General features: G+C 38.6%; 1 protein-coding gene and 1 pseudogene across 3 annotated transcripts in view; one reads left to right on the top strand and one right to left on the bottom strand.

The window, feature by feature from the left end:
• Positions 1-22,584, top strand: part of NCK1 (NCK adaptor protein 1) — a 93,061-nt gene that overhangs the window by 29,175 nt on the left and 41,302 nt on the right. The window lies entirely within an intron of this gene.
• LOC105884063 (WD repeat-containing protein 76-like) lies at positions 14,933-16,806 on the bottom strand (annotated as a pseudogene).

The raw sequence follows: 22,584 nt of genomic DNA, 5'->3' as shown, positions 1-22,584 counted from the left end.
TTTCCATATACCTTATAGTTTTTTTATTATTTCCTACATTACTATCTTTTATGCTTAGTTGATGTTTTATAGTAAAATGTTTTAATTCCATTCTTATTTCCTTTTGTGCATATTCAATAGCTTTTTTTTATTTTTTAATTTTTAATTTTTTTTTATTTCAGCATATTATGGGGGTACAGATTTTAAGGTTTCAATAAATGCCCATTTCCCCCCTCCCCCCAAGAGTCTGAGTCTCCATCATGACCATCCCCTAGGTGGTGCACATCTCACTCATTATGTATGTATATACCCGCCCCCCTCCCCCCTCCCACCTGCCAAATACCCTATTACTGTAGTACCTATGTGTCCACTTAGGTGCTACTCAGTTAATACCAGTTTGCTGGAGAATATATCTGGTGCTTGTTTTTCCATTCTTGGGATACTTCACATAGTAGTATGGGTTCTAGCTCTAACCAGGAAAATATAAGATGTGCTATATCACCGTTGTTTCTTAGAGCTGAATAGTACTCCATGGTATACATATACCACATTTTATTAATCCATTCTTGGATTGATGGGCACTTGGGCTGTTTCCACAGCCTTGCAATTATGAATTGTGCTGCTATAAACATTCGAGTGCAGGTGTCTTTTTTGTAGAGTGTCATTGGATCATTTGGGTAGATGCCCAGCAATGGGATTGCTGGATCAAATGGTAGATTCACTTGTATCACTTTAAGGTATCTCCATATTGCTTTCCACAGAGGTTGAACTAGTTTGCAGTCCCACCAGCAGTGTAAGAGTGTTCCTCTCTCTCCGCAACCACGCCAGCATTTATTGTTTGGAGATTTTTTGATAAAGGCCATTCTCACTGGGGTTAAGTGATATCTCATTGTGGTTTTGATTTGCATTTCCCTGATGATTAGAGATGTTGAGCATTTCTTCATATGTTTGTTGGCCATTCTTCTGTCTTCTTTAGAAAAGTTTCTGTTCAAGTCCTTTGCCCACTTTTTAATAGGGTTATTTGATTTTTTCTTGCTGATTTTCGTGAGTTCTAATTCTAGTTATCAGTCCCTTATCGGATGCATAGGATGCAAAAATTTTCTCCCATTCTGTAGGTTGTCTGTTTACTTTCATGACTATTTCTTTGGCTGTGCAGAAGCTTTGTAGTTTGATCATGTCCCATTTATTTATTTTTGTTGCTGCTGTGATTGCCTTTGGGGACTTCTTCATAAACTCTTTGCCTAGGCCGATGTCTAGGAGAGTGTTTCCAACATTCTCCTCTAGAATTCTAATAGTTTCATACCTTAGTTTAAGTCTGTTATCCAGCGTGAGTTGGTTTTTGTGAGAGGTGAAAGGTGTGGGTCCTGTTTTAGCCTTCTACAGGTGGCTATCCAGTTTTCCCAGCACCATTTATTGAAAAGGGATTCTTTTCCCCAGCGTATGTTTTTGTCTGCTTTGTCGAAGATTAGATGACTATATGAGGATGGTTTTATATCAGGATTCTCACATCTGTTCCACTGGTCAATATTCCTATTTTTGTGCCAATACCATATTGATTTAATTACTACAGCTTTGTAGTATAGTTTGATATCTGGCAAATTAATGCCTCCTATTTTGTTTTTGTTGCCTAGAATTGCTCTTGATATTCGGGGTCTTCTTTGGTTCCATACGAAGCGTAAAATTATTTTTTCTATATCTGTGAAGAATGCTGATGGGATTTTAATAGGTATTGCATTGAATCTGTAGATCAGTTTGGGTAGTATAGACATTTTGATGATATTGAGTCTGCCGATCCACGAGCATGGTATGGATTTCCATCTGTTTACATCCTCTGCTATTTCCTTCCTCAGTGTTTCATAGTTCTCCCTGTAGAGGTCTTTTACGTCCTTGGTTAAGTATATTCCAAGGTACTTTAATTTCTTTGTTGCTATTGTGAAGGGAATTGAGTCTTTGATTTGATTGTCAATTAGATAGTTGTTGGCATATGTGAATGCCTCTGATTTCTGTGTATTGACTTTGTATCCTGAGACTTTACTAAATTCATTGATCAGTTCCAGGAGTTTCTTGGTTGAATCCTTGGGGTTTTCTAGATACAATATCATATCATCAGCAAACAGTGAAAGTTTGATCTCTTCTGCCCCTATTTGGATACCTTTGATTCCATTTTCCTGTCTGATTGCTGTAGCCAAGACTTCCAGTACTATGTTGAACAGAAGTGGAGATAGTGGGCAGCCTTGTCTGGTTCCAGTTCTAAGTGGGAATGATTTCAATTTTTCCCCATTCAATATGATGTTGGCTATGGGTCTGTCATATATGGCTTGTATCATTTTTAGGTATGTCCCTTCTATGCCTATTTTCTTAAGTGTTCGTATCATGAAAGGGTGTTGAATTTTGTCAAAAGCTTTTTCTGGGCCGGGCGCTGTGGCTCACGCCTGTAATCCTAGCTCTTGGGAGGCCGAGGCGGGCGGATTGCTCAAGGTCAGGAGTTCAAAACCAGCCTGAGCAAGAGCGAGACCCCGTCTCTACTATAAATAGAAAGAAATCAATTGGCCAACTGATATATATATATAAAAAAAAAAATTAGCCGGGCATGGTGGCACATGCCTGTAGTCCCAGCTACCAGGGAGGCTGAGGCAGAAGGATCGCTCGAGCCCAGGAGTTTGAGGTTGCTGTGAGCTAGGCTGACGCCACGGCACTCACTCTAGCCTGGGCAACAAAGCGAGACTCTGTCTCAAAAAAAAAAAAAAAAAAAAGCTTTTTCTGCATCTATTGAAAGAATCATGTGGTCTTTGTTTTTGCTTCTGTTTATGTGGTGAATTGCATTTATAGATTTACGTATGTTGAACCATCCCTGCATCCCTGGGATGAAGCCCACTTGGTCGTGGTGGATTATTTTTTTGATAAGTGTCTGGATTCGGTTAGCTAAGATTTTGTTGAAAATTTTTGCATCTATATTCATTAGGGATATTGGTCTGTAGTTTTCTTTTTTTGTTTCATCCTTTACTGGTTTTGGTATCAGAGTAATATTCGCTTCATAAAAGGTGTCGGGGAGGTTTCCGTTCTTCTCGATGTTGTGGAATAGTTTCTGCAAGATAGGTACTAGTACTTCTTTGTAAGTGTGGTAAAATTCGGGTGTGAAGCCATCTGGACCGGGACTTTTCTTTTTAGGGAGATTTTTTTTTTTTTTTTTTTTTTTTGAGACAGAGTCTCGCTTTGTTGCCCAGGCTAGAGTGAGTGCCGTGGCGTCAGCCTAGCTCACAGCAACCTCAAACTCCTGGGCTTGAGCGATCCTTCTGCCTCAGCCTCCTGGGTAGCTGGGACTACAGGCATGCGCCACCATGCCCGGCTAATTTTTTTTTTATATATATATCAGTTGGCCAATTAATTTCTTTCTATTTATAGTAGAGACGGGGTCTCGCTCTTGCTCAGGCTGGTTTTGAACTCCTGACCTTGAGCAATCCGCCTGCCTCGGCCTCCCAAGAGCTAGGATTACAGGCGTGAGCCACAGCGCCCGGCCTAGGGAGATTTTTAATTGCTGTTTCTATTTTAGCTGTTGAGATTGGTCTGTTCAGGGAATCTATTTCTTCCTGGTTGAGCCTAGGGAGGCTGTGTGTTTCTAGAAATTTGTCCATTTCCTCCACATTTTCAAATTTGTGTGCATAAAGATTTTTGTAGTATTCATAAATTGTATCTTGTATCTCTTTGGGATCAGTTGTGATATCTCCTTTTTTGTTCCTGATGGAGCTTATTAGAGATTTCTCTTTTCTGCTTTTCGTTAACTTAGCCAATGGTGTGTCAACTTTATTTTTTCAAAGAATCAACTTTTTGTTTTATTAATCTCCTGAATAGCTTCCCTGTTTTCAATTTAGTTTAGTTCTGATTTGATCATGTTGATTTCACCTCTTCTGCTGGGTTTGGGGTTGGTCTGTTCTTCTTTTTCCAGCTCTTTGAGTCGTTTCATTAGATTGTCTATTTGTGATCTTCTTGTCTTTTGGTTATAGGCATTTATGGAGACAAACTTTCCTCTCAGAACTGCTTTAGCTGTGTCTCAGAGGAGTTGATAACTTGTCTCTCCATTGTCGTTTTCTTCATAGACCTTTTTTATTTCCGTCTTGATTTCTTCATTTATGAAGAAATCATTTAGTAGGAGGTTGTTTAATTTCCACGTTTTTGTGTAGAAATGTGAGTTTCTGTTAGGGTTGATTTCTAGTTTTATTCCACTGTGATCTGAGAAGGTACATGGTATGATTTCTATTTTTTTAAATTTCTTGAGATTTACTTTGTGTCCTAGGATATGGTCAATCTTAGAGAATGTCCCGTTAGCTGATGAGGAGAACGTATATTCAGTGGATTTGGGGTAGAATGTTCTGTAAATGTCAGTCAGACCCAATTGTTCTAGAGTTTTGTTTAAGTCCATTATTTCTTTATTAATTTTCTGTTTGGAGGATCTGTCTCGTGCCGTCAGTGGGGTGTTGAAATCTCCAGCGATTATGGAGTTGCTGTTAATCAATTTTCTTAGATCCAGTAAGGTTTGCTTTATGAAAATGGGTGCCCCTAAGTTGGGTGCATATATATTTAAAATTGTTATCTCTTCTTGTTGAACTGTGCCCTTCACCATTATATAATGACCCTCTTTGTCTTTCACTAGTTTTGTTGGTTTAAAAACTAAATCGTCTGAAATTAGAACTGCCACACCAGCCTTCTTTTGGCTTCTATTTGCTTGGAATATTGATCTCCACCCTTTTACTTTTAGTCTATATGCATCCTTGCAGGTTAGATGTGTTTCCTGAAGACAGCATATACTTGGCCTGTATTTTCTTATCCATTCAGCCAGCCTATGTCTCTTGAGTGGAGAGTTTAAGCCATTCACATTTATTGAGAGAACTGATAAGTAAGGTAGATTACTGTTCATTCTGTTGGGTTGGATGTTGTTGCTATGATTTCTGTCTTGAGCCATTGTAATATCTGGCCTTTAACATCTTTGGGTTTTGGTTGTTGTTATATTGGTGGGTTATTATTGTGATGTTCCGTACGTAATGCTGTTTTAAGTACTTCTTGTAGGGCTGGTCTTGTCTTGGTGAATTCTCTGAGCCTTTGCTTGTCTGAGAATGTTTTTATTTCTCCTTCATATACGAAGCTTAGTTTTGCAGGGAATAATATTCTAGGCTGGGCATTGTTTTGTTTCAAAAGAGTGAGAATGGGGCCCCAGTCTCTCCTTGCTTGTAAAGTCTCATTAGAGAAGTCTGATGTTATTCGAATTGGCTTTCCCTTGTATGTTACTTGCTTCTTTTGTCTTACAGCTCTTAGAAGGGCCTCTTTAGTTGATACTTTGGTCAGTCTGATGACTGCATTTCGTGATGTCTTACTGTTTGCATTGAACCTCCCAGGGGTCCTCTGAGCTTCTTGAACTTGTATATCAAGATTTTGAGCAAGGCCTGGGAACGTTTCCTCTATTATATCTTTAAACAGCTTGTCCAACCCTTGAGTGTTGTCTTCTTCCCCTTCTGGTAAGCCTATGACCCTCACATTAGGTTTCTTCACATAATCCTACAGCTCTTGTAGGCTTTGCTTTTTTCTCTTGTTTCTCTGCTGTATTTCTGTGACTGATTTATTTAATTGGAGGGTGTTATCTTCAAGCTCTGAGATTCTTTCTTCTGTTTGATCTACCCTGTTCTTGAGACTTTCCACTGTATTTTGTAGTTCCTTGAATTGATTCTTCATTTCCAGGAGTTTGGTTACACTTTTCTTCATTGTGTCTATTTCTTTTCCCATATCCTGGAGGCTTTTTGTGGTTTCTTTGTGTTGGTTATTGAGTTGTTGTTGCAGCTGGGTGAGTGTTCTCATGATCCACATACGAAATTCCTCTTCTGTCATATTGGTTGCCTGATTTTGGTTGGTGTCTGTTTCTAGGGGGCTGGTGCTCCTCTTTGGGGGTGTGTTTTCCGTTTGGTTCTTCATATTTCCTGAGTTCTTTCGCTGATTTCTTCCCATGTCGATCAGTTGTTGTTTCTTTCCTTTAGGTTATTGTTTGGGTATTCACACACCTTGTTTAGTTTCTGAGGCGTTAGGTGGTGTCTGTGGGTGAGATTGGACCACTCCCTGTATATTGAGTCAGTGGGTGCCGTGGAAAGGCTGTGCAGGATGCCATCCCTGTCAGTAGGTGGCGTTTGCTTGGCGGAAAAGGCTATGCTGTTGATTTTGTGTCCTGTTGTCAGCTCTTGTTCTGGGCGGAGGTGGGCTAGGTAAGCCTGCCCTCAGGCGGTTAGCAGGGGTCAAAGTTCTGTTCTCTGCTTCTAGGAAAAGCTGTCAGGGCAGGGCTGGAATGGTCCCGCTCAGCCAGAAAGTCCGGGTGTGGGGGTGGGTCTGTCTGAGACCCGCAGTCAGGAGCGGGCTTCGCTTCTTTCCACCCTCCCCAACTCCGCAGCTACTCCTGGGTCTCTGCCAGCAGGCCAGACCACAAGCCACCAGGCCTCCCCGGACTGTGATGTCGGCGGGGAGGTTCCCTGCACAGGAACGCCACCTGGACTGGGCTCACGGCCTCCTCCTGGGAGGAGGTTTGCCCTCTAGGATGCTGATCCACCCCTGGAGGCACACACACCTCAGTAGGCTGTTCACGTATAACCCTTCTGTGCCCCAGGCAATTCTAGACCTCGGTGCACGGGATCTGGTCTGCAGGTCCGACCTCTGGGTCCCAGAGTTCAAACTGTATCCCCACCAGGGAGAGGAGTTCTGGTCCCAGTTCACCCACAGGGAGCCCAAGCTGGGTCTATGTCTCTCAGCCTCTGAGTCGGCACCATTCTCCTGGGAACACCGTGCCAGCAGCACTTGGGAGGGCTGGTGGGTAGGGAGCTCATAGTCTGAGTTCCCCTGAGTCAGCTGTAGGGTCCCAAAAGGGAAGGTCTCGTTCCCTGGAGGTGCCTCTGGCTGGTGGCTATATTGTCTCTCTGGGCAGCCGCGGGGAGAGTCAGCGGAGGGGAGGAGGAGGCAATATGGCGCCTGCTGCGTGCTTCGGGTCTGTACACACGGAGGTGCCTGGAGGAAGTTGGGAACCTGGTGCCATGTCTGCTACAGGCTCACCGCTGGCTGGTGGCGGCGTTCTCTGGGCTGGTATCCGCAGGTCACTCCCCCTCTGGGGAGCCCACCAGCAGTCCCAAATGCAGGGGAGGGGAAACAGCAAATCCACCTACACTTGCGGCTGGTCTCCGGGCTGCTCCGGTGGTCTCAGCCTCCAGTTCTCCTCCGCAGCCTCCTCCTGTGGAGTCTCCCGGGGTCTCAGGTACCCCTCCTTTCGGCCCTCGTCTGCTGTATGCTCGTCTTCTTGCTTCTTTTTTCTAATTTCTGCTAGAATCTGTCATTTCTGCAGAGACACTCTGTCTGGCGGTGTTATTCGTCTGCAATCTTGCTCCACCCTTCTATTTTCTGCAATTTTTAAAAAATTTAAAAATATGATTAACATCAGTTATGAGCCCCTTTATTGTTTAATTGCCATGTAGTACAATTCAAAGATCAATTAAAGTGCTTACATGTTTTTTGTGTTAATGATGACATTAAATTCTTCACTGTGTTACACATTTTCATAGTTGTGGTTTATATCATAATTGCTCATAATTTAGCAAGATTAATTTATTGCTTTTACTTTAGTGGTGACATAATGGTTTCTTTAAGTTTGTTGAAGAAATAGAATTTTGGTTGAGTTTTTTTGAGAGCAAAATTTTTGCTTGATATACATTTTTTTTTTTGAGACAGAGTGTCTGTTGCCTGGGCTAGAGTGCCGTGGCATCAGCCTAGCTCACAAGAACCTCAAACTCCTGGGCTCAAGCAATCCTTCTCCCTCAGCCTCCCAAGTAGCTGGGACTGCAGGCGTGTGCCACCGTGCCTGGCTAATTTTTTTTATATATTTTTATTTCATTTTAATTTTTTTAAATTTTTTTTTGCAAAAATTAATATTCAGAACATTTATGGAAATAGAAAATTTTTTTTTTATTTCGGCATATTATGGGTTTACAGATTTTAAGGTTTCAATAAATGCCCATTTCTCCTCCTCCCCCCACAAGTCTGAGCCTCCATCATGACCATATATATTTTTAGTCGGCCAATTCATTTCATTCTATTTTTAGTAGAGACAAGCCTTGCTCTTGCTCTGGCTGGTTTTGAACTCCTGACCTTGAACAGTCCTCCCGCCTCGGGCTCCCAGAGTGCTAGGGTTACAGGCCTGAGCCACTGCGCCCAGCTTCTATACCTTTCTTTATTCTTATTTCTTGGCTCTGTCTTCTCTTAGTCTGTAATAACTACTCAGTAAATATTTGTTGAATGAACAAGTAAATGAATTTGTTAGGCACAGTACTTTTGCCTTTGCCATTATTTTGTGGTTTCTCATGTTGGGGATGTTTTAAAAGTGATATTTCCAAAAGTAGAGAGAATAAGGTGGCATTTTATTTGACCTATTCTTTACAAAACCAAAACAAAACCCTTGATTTTAAGTAACCTTTATTTCTGAGTAGCCTATAGTTTTTTGGTTTTCCCGGTGGTGGTATAGGTTTCATTAGTTGTTTCATTAGTAAGAGTGTTTAACAATTAAAATTACTTGACTAGATAGTAGAATTTAAAAAATTGAATAGAATAAAATCATCTTATCAGTTGCCTTGTCTTGTATATTACTTATGGCATATCCAAGTTAGCTATTTGGGGATTTTTTCACCCTTCATTGTTTACTGAGAGATCTGTACCCCAACCAAACTTCCGGACTTAGTCACTTGGGTATTGTTACTTAGCTGATTCTTATCAGAAGCAGGAAATTGTCAAGTTATGTGTTAAAGTATAGCAGAATCTAAAATTGCATAAGAGATTTCCCTTTAGAAATTTTTTTTTATTGCTAGTTGGTTCTTTACCTTTTCCTCAGAATTTAAGGAATGGCTTGCCAAAAAAGGTTGTATTTATTATGACCTATATACATAATAAACAATACCCTTTTTCAGAGTTTATAAATCATACACAGTGTAATTAAATGATTTGACAAACTTAGTGTCAGTAATATATAGCTTATACCTAATGAATCCATAAAAGGTTAGGAAACAACATGGTTTTAGGTGTTTTGTCTGGAATTGTTCACATATTTAGATTAGCAATTCTGTAAGGGTTCCTAAAGTGTACCTTTTAGGAGGTCTACAAAACCATTTTTATAATACTGGAATGTTAATTTCCTTTTTTACTGTGGTGATTCTAGAGGCTGCATGAAATTTAGATGAAATTGTTTCAGATGTCAACATTTTAAAGATCTTCAACATATATATTGAGTAGGGCATGGATAAAAACAAACCCATTCAAAGTATAAGATCATTAAACAGTTTTTGCTATATTTTAACTTATATACAGTAGGATTCACACTTTTTGGTTGTGAATGAGATTTGATACATATTTAGTTATGTCATCGCTACCACAGTTGAAATTCAGAAGTACCATCCCTCTCAAGAAAAAGAAAATCCTTTATGCTTTATAGTCCAACCCTTTCCCCACCATTATCCTGTGACAACCACTGATCTATTTTTTATCCCTGTAGTTTTGCCTTTTCCAGAATATTATAAATAGCCTTTGAGTCTGGCCTTTTCAAGTTATCATAATGCATTGACCTGTGTTGTGTGTATCAGTAGTTTATTCCTTTTTATTGCTGAGTCCATTGTATGGTCAACCCTAATTTACATTCACCACCCATTAAAGGGCACTTGGGTTGTTTTTAGTTTTTGTTGATATTGCATAGAACAGTTATAAATATTCCAGTACAGGTTTTTGTGTGAACATAGGTGTTTGTTTCATTTCAGTAAATGTCTAGGAATGAGGTATGAGGTTGTGGGTCATATGGTAAGTCTATGTTTAACTTTATAAAAAGCTGACAAACTGTTAGCCATAGTGGCTGTCACAGGTGAGTATCCCTTGTCCAAAATGCTTGAGTGTTTTGGATTTGGGATTTTTTGGATTTTGTAATATTTGCATTATACTGACCAGTTGAGCATCCCTAATCTGAAAATCTGAAATGCTTCAATGAGCATTTCCTGTGGACATTATATCAGTGCTCAAGGAGTTTTGGATTTTGGAACATTTTGGATTTTGAATTTTCAGATTAGGTGGATACTCAATCTGTGTTTTGCATACCTGCCGTCAGTGTTGAGTTCCAGTTGCTCTGCTTCCTTATAGGCACCTGGTACTGTCAGTTTCTTTTTCTTTTTATTAATACTTCTTTACCTCTCTAAACCATTTAGTAGCTGTGTAATGGTATCGTTTTGTGGTTTTAATTTACATTTCTGTAATGACTAATGATGTTGAGCATCTTTTCACATACTTATATGCCATCTGTATATCTTCTTTGGAGTATATATTCAAATATTTTGCTTATTTTTAAATTATTTATTTTTAGAAACAGAATCTTGCTCCAGGTTGGAGTACAGTGTCATGATGCTAGCTCGCTGTAACCTTGAACTCCTGGCCTCAAATGATCCTCCTCCCTCAGCCTTTTGAGTAACTAAGGACTACAGGCGAATGCCACCATGCCTGGCTAAATTTTTTATTTTTTGTAGAGATGGAGTCTTGCCATGTTGCCCAGGCTGGCCTTGAATTTCTGGCCTCAAGTGATCCTCCTACCTTGGCCTTCCAAAGCACTGGGATTACAGGCATGAGCCACCATCTCTGAACTGTTTTGCTCATTTTTAAATTGGGTTGCTTGTTTTCTTATTGTCAAGTTCTTAGAGGTCTTTTTTTTTTTTTTAATTCTGGATATAAATCCTATGCTAAGATATTTGGTTTGCAAATATTTTCTCCCAGTCTGTGGCTTACCTTTTAATTCTCTTATTGGTGTCTTTCTCAGGGAAAATTTAAAACATTTTTGGGAAAATCTAATTTATCAATTTTTTTCTTTTATGGGCAATGCTTTTCCTGTTATATTTAAGAACTTTTTTTGTCTAACCCAAGGCCACAAAGGTTTTCTTTTTTGCCTTCTAAAAGTTTTATAGTTTTACATTTAAATTTGTGACTATTTTGAGTTAAATTTTGTATAAAATATAAGATTTATCTTTAAAAAATTTTTTTGCATGTGTATCCAGTTGTTCCAGCACCATTTGTTGAAAGGGTTTTCCTCCATTTGATTCTTATTATACCTTTGTCAAAAATTAGCTGGTCATATTTATGTGGATCTCTTTCTTGAGTCTGTTCTTTTCCATCAATTTTGATATCTAGCCAATCTCCTTGTCTTTAGTGTGATGGAGTCAGTCTTGAGATTAGGTAATGTGAGTCTTCCAGTATTGTTGTTCTTTTTCAAAATTATTATAGCAACAATAGTTCCTTTGCCTTTCCATATAAATTTTAGAGTTAGGTTGTTGATTTCTACAAATATTCAACTGGGATTTTGTTTGGAATTGCATTGAATGTATAGATAATTTGGGGGAGAATTGCCATCTTAACAGCATTGAGTGTTCTTATCCTTAAACAAAATTTACCTATCTTCATTTATGTAGGTCTATTTCATTGGTGTTTTGTAGTTTTCAACATATGAATCCTGCACCTATTTTGTTAAATGTATCTTTAAGTATTTCATTTTTCAGTGCCATTACAACTAGTACTTTAATACAGATTTTTGATCCCTAAATTTTTGCTTATTGTTACTATGTAGAAATACAGTTGACTTCTGGGTATGAAACTTCTGTACTCCACCTAAACTCATCTATTAATTTTAAAAGTATTTTTATAGATTCCCTGGAATTTTCTGCCTAGATAAGCATGTTACCTGTGAATAAAGTAAATTTAAGTTTTTTCCTTTCCAGTTTGTTTCCTTTTATTTTTTTTCTTTCCTTACTGCATTGATTAGGACTTCCAGTATGAAGTTAAATAGATAGGAGTAAAGGAGACATTCGTACCTTGTTTTTGATCTTAGTGGAAAAACATTGTAAAATCATTGTTTTATGTTAGCTATAAGTTTTTTATACATAACCTTTTATAAGGGTAAGAAATTTGCCTAGTTTGCTGAGAGTTTTTTTTTTTTGTTTCCGGCATACTATGGGGGTACAGATTTTAAGGTTTCAATAAATGCCCATTTCCTCCCCTCCCCCCACAAGTCTGAGTCTCCATCATGACCATCCCCCATGAGAGTTTTTTTTTTTTATCATGCATAGAATATTTAGGTTATGTATTTCATCATAAGTAAGGTTTGATATATTGTGTCATCAAGAAATTTTTCTATTTCATGTAAGTTGAATTTCTGAGCACAGGAGTTTTTCACGGTATTCTCTTTTTAATGTCTTTGTATTTGTAATGATATCTTTCATTTCACATATTGGTAATTTGTCACTGTGCTCATTCTCGCTAGAGAGTTATTGATTTTCTTGATCTTTTCAAAGCATATCGTTTGGTTTCGTTGATTTTTTTTTTTTTTAATATAATGGTCTGTTTTCAGTCTCATTGATTTCTGGCCTTATCTTTATCATGTCCTTCCTTCTTTGCTTTGGGTTTAATGTGCCTTTATTTTTGTCGATTCTTAAAATGGAAGCCTACATTACTGATTTTGGAAGCTTTTCTAACATTTTGTTTATATCATTTTAATGCTATAAATTTTCTTTTAAATGTTGCTTTAGTTGCATCCAACAAATTTTTGTATGTTGTGTTTTCATTTTCACTGAGTTCAAAATATTTTCCGATTTCCCTTGATACTTTTCTTTTTAACCCATGGGTTATTTATAAGTGTGTTATTCAGTTTTGCAGTAGTTGGATATTTTTCAGCTGTCTTTCTGTTATTAATGTCTAGTTCAGTTCCATCATGGTAATAGAACCTACACTGTGTTAAAATATTAAGGTTTATTTTTTTGGTCCAGAATATGGTTTGTCTTTGTGAATATTTCATGTGCACTTGAAAAGATGTCTATTTTTCTATTGTTGAGTATAGTGTTTTATAAAACTTAGAGAGCTGGGCATGGTGGTGCATTTGAACCGTGGAGTTTGAGACCAGCCTGGTCTCAACATGGTAAGAGCCCTGTCTCTAAAAAAAGAAAAAGTCAATTAGATTCTTTTGGTGCAGAGTACTGTTTAGATCTTTTAAATCTTTGCTGCATTTCTGTCTACTTATTCTATTGATTATTCGGAGTAGTATTGAAGTTTCTAAGAATAATTGTGGATTTGTCTACTTTTTTTTCAGTTCTGTCAGTTTTCACATATTTTGGAGCTCTGTTGTTAAGTACATACACATTGAGGATTGTTATATCTTGATGAATTGACCATTTTATTATTATCTCATGACTTTCTTTATCCCTGTAATTTTTCTTGTTCTGAAGTCTATGTCTTAGCCTGTTTGTGTTGCTAGCAGAATCCCACAGATTGGGTAATTTATACAGAAAAGAAATTTATTTCTCACAGTTTTGGAGGCTAGGAAATCCAATATGAAGGTGCTGGCATCTGGTGAGGGCCTTTGTGCTATGTCATCCCATGGTGAAAAGAAAAAGGGGCAGGAGAGAGAGAGAGGGCAAGAGGGGGTTCAGCTTGCTTTTATCAGGAACCTGCTCCAGGGATAATGATGTTAATCCATTCATGGTGGCCCATTCATGACTGGAGCCCTCATGGCCTGATCTCTTCTTAATGGTCTCATCTATTTTTTTTTTCCAAGGTAATTACACATCACTTTATTTCTGTGATACACAATTATGAGAATTATTAGTAATATTTCCTCTTCAAATTCAAACATACTGCCAAAGCTCTTTACAAGTCTTTCAGTAGTAGTTTGACAATGAAGAACAATCAAAAAAGTTGGATAGATGTCACACAGTAATATCAGTCACTGATTGAGCAGCTCCCTTTCCCAACAACAGACACGACGAAATTACCATAACTTCTGAAAACATTTTTATACAGAAATACCAAAAAATGGTATTTCATAACATTTCTCCAAAATATGAGTTGGAATGAAGGTATTCACTTAACAGGCTGTTGACTCTCCTATGGAGAATTTAAAGACAAGGACAGATATGGGTGTCTAGGACATTCTAAGGTGGTAGCTTTCACTTCTTTAGCCATGACCCACAGTGCAATAGTAATGAAAAAATACATTTTACATCAGAGGATACATAAATATATATACCTACAAATATATGTGCATATGTAACTAAGTCTTACAAAATAATACTTATTCTGATTATGTTTTCTGTTCTTTACTAATTTTTTCCTTTTCATTTTTTTAAACACTAGTCATTGAACTGATTTCATATGAAGAGCTACAACCGTAGTCTGGAAAACACTGGTCTGAGGACAGTCTTACACTGGAATATCCCTATATAGGGATCAGGGTAGATCCAAACCCTGTGCTTAGGAGCCCTGAGATTCCTGGATGTGTTTCAGGAGCCAGGTAGAAGAGGGGGAAAGGAAAGACTCAGCATACTTAGGCTCAGGCCCTGCCCCAGGTAAGCCAAAGCTTCTCATCAGTTATCTTGGATTTCACATAAGCTTTGCCTTAGAGGCAGGAGGCAAAAAGGTTAAAAAAAACTAAAAGGTTCAAAAATCACTGAGTTAGATGACCCTTCAAGGATCCCTTCCAGTGTGAGTCTAGAAATAAATATTCATTCCAAACTACAAAATGAACCACAAATCCATATATTACTATAGAATCAAAACCATGTCATTAGGCCACAAAAACTTTTAATACTGATCATTCAAACTTTATAATTTATAATGTTAGAATTTCTCAACATACTGTCTGATTAAAAATAAAGGCACCTCAGCATTCCCTCCCCATCCTGTAGAAACATCCTCCAAGACTTCTCCCTTACTAAAAGGACATTCTACTCATAGTTCTTATTAATAAAGCAATTTTGTATTTGCTAAATATAGCATGTTACTAAATAAACACACTAAGCCACATGAATCAGTAGGTCCCTTAGATATAGTGATCATTTTGAACAAACTGGGTCCCTAAACCAAAACCAAAAACTCAGCAGTTTTTTTCACTCATAAAAACATGTATCTTCCTGCTGGCATTACCTCCAGCCATAATATATACCAGGTCGGGTGCACAGCATTGATGGAACACACAGAAGCAAGGCATTCTCCACCGAGAAAAGAATGCACCCCCTTTCCTGCCTCATGGAAGATTTCTACCCATCATGGATAGGCCATGCTGCCAATCATGAAACAGTCTTCTTGTTTAAGATCCCACACAGCTTAGCACCTGGTCAGCCATCACTCAGTGATAGTGTTGTGCCTGATGGTGGTGAGGAGAGGAATCTGAGAAGATATACAGCTGCTGTCAAAGATTCTCAGCTTACAATCAGCATATGTGGTCACGACTCTGTTACCAGTGAGAGGTGAAAAATAGGCTGAAGCATTGCTCTTTGTATGTTCAGTCAAAGAAATCAAAGGCTGGCTTCCCTTGGCTTTTAGGCGCCTTGCATCATAAATATGAATATCCCTCAATCCCACGTGGTAAAATACTGTCTATGCACTGGGTGGACATGAATAGTTCTTATTTTTGTCAAAGAAGAATTCATAAGTTTCTCATAAGAAGTTCCAAGTGTCCGTCTGTCTACCAGTGACATATTTCCATCCCAGTGTGCTGCTATTAAAGTAGAGGCATCTTCTGCCAAGAAGTCAAAGGAAGAAAAGCTACTTCTTTCATTTCTGTACACCTCTTCAAAAATCCCCCTGGAAAAATCTCCACAGCATAATGTACCATCATAGCTCAGTGACAGTATGTGGACTGGATTGGCAGGTGAGAAGTAAAGACTGCTAACTAACTGACTATGGGATTGATAAACCGCATCTTCTTTAGGTTGCTGGGTCAAATCCCAAAGTCCAACTTGTCCAAATTTGGCCACAGCTGCTACCAAAGTTCTAGTTTCTGATGGTTAGATAGCCATAGAGAATAGTGGGCCTTTAGTAACTTCTTGAACAGTATCTTCACTAATGACCATGCCATTTAAATTAGCTTTGTAGCTTTTAATGCTAAATAACCCCATCTCAGTATTCGTACTACTTGTCTTGCTCATTCCTGTCCATGTCTGCAGAAATCCTTTAAATAGTTCTTGTTGTCATCTCAATTTTTAGGAGCCATTTCTAGAGGCCCAGGTGGTAACAAAGGCTGAGTTTCATCTGCTACTAACATCAGCTGTGTTGGAATTGTTGGTAATGAAACTCCTGAAGGATCAACATTTAGTAATCGCATCGACCTTCTACATCCAGTCTCATTTGTCTTCTTAGGCTTCTTTCTCTTAGATTCAGGAGGTTGTCTCTTCTTTATCATTTCACGAAGCCTTGCAACTGACTCAGATAATTGAAGAGAAGCAAAAAAGTTTGCATTTTCTGATATGTTCTTCAGTCTCTTTCTTTCATACGGTGACAATCCTAAAAAATCATCCAGGCCTGGTGTGGTATCTTCATCACTGTCTCCATCCTGACTGCTTTCCGTATCAACACCGAGAATCACAGCATCTGAATTGTTGTGTTGTGGCTCTTTACTTTCAGTATGAACATCCAAGGATGATTTTTGCAGCGTGGACTCTGCCTTGGAAGATGTGGCTTTCATCTTTGGAGTTAAAATCCTACCACAAGATTTTTTATTTTAGTCTTATAATTTTTATGGGCCACTTTATTATTAATTTCTGTTAGGGATTTGGAGCACTTAAGTTGGTCTAGATTACTGAGTAAAAAAGAGACAAGATAAACCTTAGCTGTTTTTACTAAAAGTGTAGTCTGTACTGGTCTCAGAGATACATAATCGGTGTTTTGGTTTTCTTTATATTCATTCACCTTCACCTGGAGTCGTCGTCTGGATTCTGCCTTCTTGGCTGCTGTGCCAGACCCTGACATCTTTCTGCTATTTGATCCTATCTCTCTCTCTTTTTTTTTTTTTTTTTTTGAGACAGAGTCTCACTTTGTTGCCCAGGCTAGAGTGAGTGCCATGGTGTCAGCCTAGCTCACAGCAACCTCAAACTCCTGGGCTCAAGCAATTCTACTGCCTCAGCCTCCCAAGTAGCTGGGAATACAGGCATGCGCCACCACGCCCGGTTAATTTTTTCTATATATATATTTTAGTTGGCCAATTAATTTCTTTCTATTTTTAGTAGAGATGGGGACTCAGTCTTGCTCAGGCTGGTTTTGAACTCCTGACCTCGAGCAATCCGCCTGCCTCGGCCTTCCAGAATGCTAGGGTTACAGGCGTGAGCCACCTCGCCTGGCCATGGTCCTATCTCTTAATATCACAATGGCAATTAAATTTCAGCATAAGTTTTGGAGGGGACATTCAAACCATAGCATCTACTTTGTGTGTTATTAACATAGCCAATTCTGTTTTCTTTTGATTAGTGTTTGGATGATCCTTTTAATTTATCTACATTATTATCTTTAAAATGGGTTTTTAAATAATAATTGTTTTAATCCAATTTGATAATCTGTCTTTTGATAATCTGTCTTAAGTATCTTAATTTAGTGATAGCTCTAGAGATTATAATATACTGTATATACTTAACTTTTCACCATTTATCTAGAGTTTATATTTTATCATTTCAAATAGAATATAAAGCCTTACAACCATATAGGTCCATTGTCCTCCCCATTTCATATAATTGTCATATGAATTATATCTCCATACATTGAAACCCTCCACGACATTGTTATAATATTTTATTTCAAGAGCCATGTGTAAGGTTTTTTGGGTGGTTGGCGCCAGAGAGAGAACCAGCAGAGGGGAAAAAGGGCAAGCAATGAAGCTTTATGTGACTGCTCCTGGGCGAGGTTCACGGGTCCGAGAGAGGGGCCAGAAAAGTCATGCCTGTTTGAAAGGGGTGAAGGCTTTTACACTGTCTCAGGCGGGCTGAGGACTTTTGGTGAGAAGAGCTGGGGATTTTCCACTGTGGCCTTTGTTCTTGAGAAATGGGAGGGGCTGGTGTTATTTTGCAGATTCCAGGAGCAGGTGCTGGCAGTACCTGCAGACTCCAGGAACCAAAACGTTCTTATCCAGGTGAACATCCTGGTGTGGTTATTCTCACCAGGGCCTGGCAGTTGTTGTTGTTGGTTTTTTTTTTTGTTTTTGTTTTTTGGTGGGTCTTGTGGGCTTCTTTTCTTTAGGTAGGGAAGGGGTGCCTGCCACCAGCCTTACACCAGGCATGTTTTAAAGAACTTAAGAGATTAGAATAATTGTTATATTTACCCAGGTATTTACCATTTTGGGTATTCTTTCATTCCTGAAGTTTCAAGTTTCCTTCTGATAAAATTTTTCCTTTAGTCTGAAGAACTTCCTTTAGCATTTCTTTTAGAGATAGTCTGCTGGCAACAGATTAGCTTAGTTTTTCTTCATCTGAGAATGTTGTTATTTTGCTTCATTCCTGAAGGCTGTTTTCACTGAATATAGAATTTGGGGTTGACAGCTGTTTTCTTTTAGCATTTTTAATATGTGGTGAGGCTATCTTCTGGCCTTCATGATTTCTGATGAGAAATCCTTAATTATTCAAATTGTCCTCTATATCATGTTTCTCCACTTTAGCATGTTGGGTTGGGTATTTCCTTGTGGGGGCTGTCCTCTTCTTCTTCACAGGATGTTTAGTAATATCCCTGGCCTCTACCCACTAGATGCCAGTAGCTCCCTACCATTTCCCCTACTCCCAGTTGTGAGAATCAAAAATGACTTCAGATGTCAGCTCTCCTTTGTTGCAAAATAACCCCTAGTTGAGAACCACTGCCCTCTGCATAATGTGTTATTTTTCTCCAGCTACTTTCAAGATTCTTTTATCTATGCTTTAATTTATGTCATTTGCCAATTTTCATAAAATTTCAGCCATTATTTCTGCAGGTTTTTTTTTTTTTTTTGGTACTGATCTCTTTCCTTTAGGGACGCCAAAGACATGGATGTCAGCCATTTTAATTTTTTCCCACTAGTCCCTGAAGCTGTTTTTTTCCCCTCTTCAAAATGTTTTCTCTCTCTGATCTTTGGATTGGATAATTTTTATTGATTTATCTTTAAGTTCACACAGACTTTCCTTTCTTGTAGCGTGTCAAATAGTGGCCTCCAAAAGATAGGTCCACATTCTATTCACCAGAACCTGTGAATATTATTAATACATTATACTGCAAAACGTGATTAAGTTAAAGATTTTGCGAGGTGGGACTTATTCAGTGGCCCCTTATTCAATAATAAGTGTCGTTATGAGAATGAGGCAGAGGGAGAGAGATTTGATAGAAGAAGAGGAGGAGGAGAAGGAGGAGAAAGCAGTGGGACCATAGAGGCAGAGTTAGAGTGATACAGCCACAGGAATGCTGGCAGCCATCAAAATCTGGAAGAGGCAAAGTACAGATTCTCTCCTGGAGGCTTCAGAGGTAGTGCAGCCCTTTCAACTCCTTAACTTCAGACTCCTTGATTGAAGCCTCCAGATCTGTGAGGAGATAAATTTGTTTTTCTTAAGCCACCTAGTTTGTGGTAATTTGTTACAATAGCTATAGAAAATTAATATATCTCTCATCTTGATATTGTTATTCTGCCCCTCCAGTAAACTTTTTATTTTAAATATTATAGTTTTTAAATCTAAAATTTCTATTTGATTCTATTTAGCTTTAACAGCTTCCCTTTCTCAGATGAGATTTATCTTTTCATTTGTTTCAAGAGTGTTCACCTTTGCCTCATGGAGCATGGTTATAATAGCTGCTTTAGGTTTTTGATTAATTTCAGTATCTGGGTCGTTTCTTATTTGGCATCTGTTGGTTGTCTTTTTCTTTGAGAATTGGTCAGCTTTTCCTGTTTCTTGGCATGCTGAGTAATTTCAGTTGTATCCTGGACATTTTGAGTATTATGCTCTGAGACTTTGGATCCTATTAAAATCCTTTGGAGAATATTGATTTTGTTGTTTTTAGTATGGCTTCAATTTGATCAGGTTCAAACAAGTTTTTACTTGCTTTTTGTGGCAGTAGTTCCAATATCAGTTTCATTTTCTAAACCTTTGCTGTGCTGTTTGCATCTGCTTTGTATATGCACCACTCAAGGATGGTCTGGGGCTTGAGGGTGTTTATATTATACTTTGGTTCTTAGTGCCTTTGTAATGCTTCTTTGGATATGCCCGTCCAATTTGGAGGATCCCAGAACTTATGTTGGTTTATAACTAGAATTATAGATGTCAAAGATAAAGCTGGACACTTGTTAAAATGGTAAGGATAGGTTTTATTCAGTAACTGTTGTAGTAGGGAAGAAAGTCTAGTGTGAACTCACCTCATCTTTGCCAAAACAAAAGGCAGGAGACTTTTTAAAGGTTGGGTGTGCTGAGGGAAAGGCACTGAGTGGTTTTAAGGGGGGTTGGTCTATGTTAGTAGGCCATCTGGGTTTGTTATCGCATTTGTCTTTGTGACAGGAGGCAGTGATGTAACTTAGACCCCTAAAGTTTAGCCCTTACCTCTTTACCTTTTTACAGGGACTGGGAGCAAAATGTATTATTACCTTTATTGTTTGCATTTCAAAAAGATGGCTCTCAGGTCCTTGAGAAGGCAGTTCTTTGTGAGAGAAGATTTATAACTCAAAGGGAGAGAGAAAGGATTTGTAATTGTAAACTTGTAAATTTACAATTGTAAATTGTAATTGTAAACTGGAGTAACTCCTCTAAGAGAGGATTAAGGGGACTATCTGCCTATAACTAGATTTTGGCTGGAACAAACAGTAAATTCTCCTGGCAGTGTTCAGCTTTCTCAGGCAAAGAACTTAAGGGGTCTTGAGTCATCAGCCTAAGGAAGTGATCTTGAGCTGTTAGAAGAGGGCTCAGGGGAACTCTACTAAAGTTTGGTCACAGAGCAGAGAGTCTTTGTTGTAGATTACCTTCTCAGCTCCTTTCTTGTGGTAGTTTTTTTTTTTTTTTTAATATATTCTGTGGCTTCCAGTGACCCCGCTTCCTGGTTCATCTGGTGAGAAAGATTGGGTTCTCTTAGGGTTTCAGTTTCCCATGTTGTTTGGTTCTGGGCCTGTATGTACCTACCTCCAGAGTAAAGTGGTAAGAAAAAAGTAGTGGGCACCCTTCCTCCCCATTGCACTACCTGGTCTCCTTTTCTGCTTTTATCTAGAGAGACAGATTTCTCTTTGGTTCTTAATGTATGTGGCATCTCTATTGTGCCAGCAGCGCAGATCTACACCTGAGGCTGACTCTGTGACACTCCTAAATGAGAGGGGGAAAAATAAAAAAGGGGGGAAAAACCTCCAGGGGCCAAATGGGTTTCTTAAGAGTTTTTTTTCTGACTGCATCTGCTATACAATTCTCTATTCTGCTTGTTTTTGGGTCAAAGCCAGGAAATAAAATAGAGGGACTAGGAGGAAATCAAAAGGAAATATATCACTGCTGTATTCTTCAACTTGAAAAAAGACCCCCCCACCCCAATCTGCTCGTTGTTATTTATTTAGAGTCCTTAAGACAGCTATTCTTTGTTTTTTTTTCCCCAGACATTTTAGTTGTAATCGGTTAGAGGTTATGGTGAGCTTATCTCCACCTTGCCTGGAATTAAAAATACCAATGAATTTTTTTTTTTTTTTGAGACAGAGTCTCACTTTGTTGCCCAGGCTAGAGTGAGTGCCGTGGCGTCAGCCTGGCTCACAGCAACCTCAAACTCCGGGGCTCAGCGATCCTACTGCCTCAGCCTCCCGAGTAGCTGGGACTACAGGCATGCGCCACCATGCCCAGCTAATTTTTTGTATATATATTTTTAGTTGGTCAATTAATTTATTTCTATTTTTGGTAGAGACGGGGTCTCGCTCAGGCTGGTTTCGAACTCCTGACCTTGAGCAATCCGCCTGCCTCGGCCTCCCAAAGTGCTAGGATTACAGGCGTGAGCCACCACACCCGGCCAATACCAATGAATTTTAACATAACATTATAAAAAAAGTTCATTGATACTTTTAGATTCCTTATTGGAAACTAATATTTAAGAAACTCTACCACTTGTCAAGTTTTGGTGTAATACCAAAAAAAGAATACCCATGATAATCTGAAAAGACTGTAAGATACTCTTCCTTTTTCCAACTATGTAACTGTGTGAGACCAAGTTTTCTTATGTTTGTTTTGTTGAGACAGGGTCTTGCTCTGTCACCCAGGCTGGAGTGCAGTGGCATAATCACAGCTCACTGCAACCTCGAACTGGGCTCAAGTGATCCTCTAGCCTCAAGTTCCTGATTAGTTAGGACTACAGGTGCATGCCAGCATGCCTGGATAATTTTTAATTTTTTTGTAAAGATGGGGTCTTGCTTTGTTGCCCAGGCTAGCCTTGAACTACTGGGCTCAAGTGATCCTCCCACTTTGGCCTCCCAAAGTGCGGGGTTTTCAGGTGTGAGCCACTGAAACGTGCCCAGCCAAGTTTTCTTAATATATTCAGTCAAAATAACATTGTGGTACATTAAATGCAGAAACAGATGAGAGAACCTACCTGTTTTCTATGAAGTCAGACATTAAAAAAATTTGCAAATATTTACGATATAACGTCATACTTTTTACTAGTGTTTTTGTTTTGGAAAATTTAATCGTTTTCATAAAAATATGTTAAAATGTGTTGGATTAAATATTTTTAATTGTATTAATAAATATCCTGAGATTTTCTGTTTTAATTCCTAATGTGGTAAATATTGATAGA

Source organism: Microcebus murinus, chromosome 1 (genome assembly GCF_040939455.1).
Source record: "Microcebus murinus isolate Inina chromosome 1, M.murinus_Inina_mat1.0, whole genome shotgun sequence".
In the NCBI taxonomy this organism is placed as follows: domain Eukaryota; kingdom Metazoa; phylum Chordata; class Mammalia; order Primates; family Cheirogaleidae; genus Microcebus; species Microcebus murinus.
Note: the sequence above shows the minus strand (reverse complement) of the source record. Positions and strands in the feature narration are given on the sequence as shown.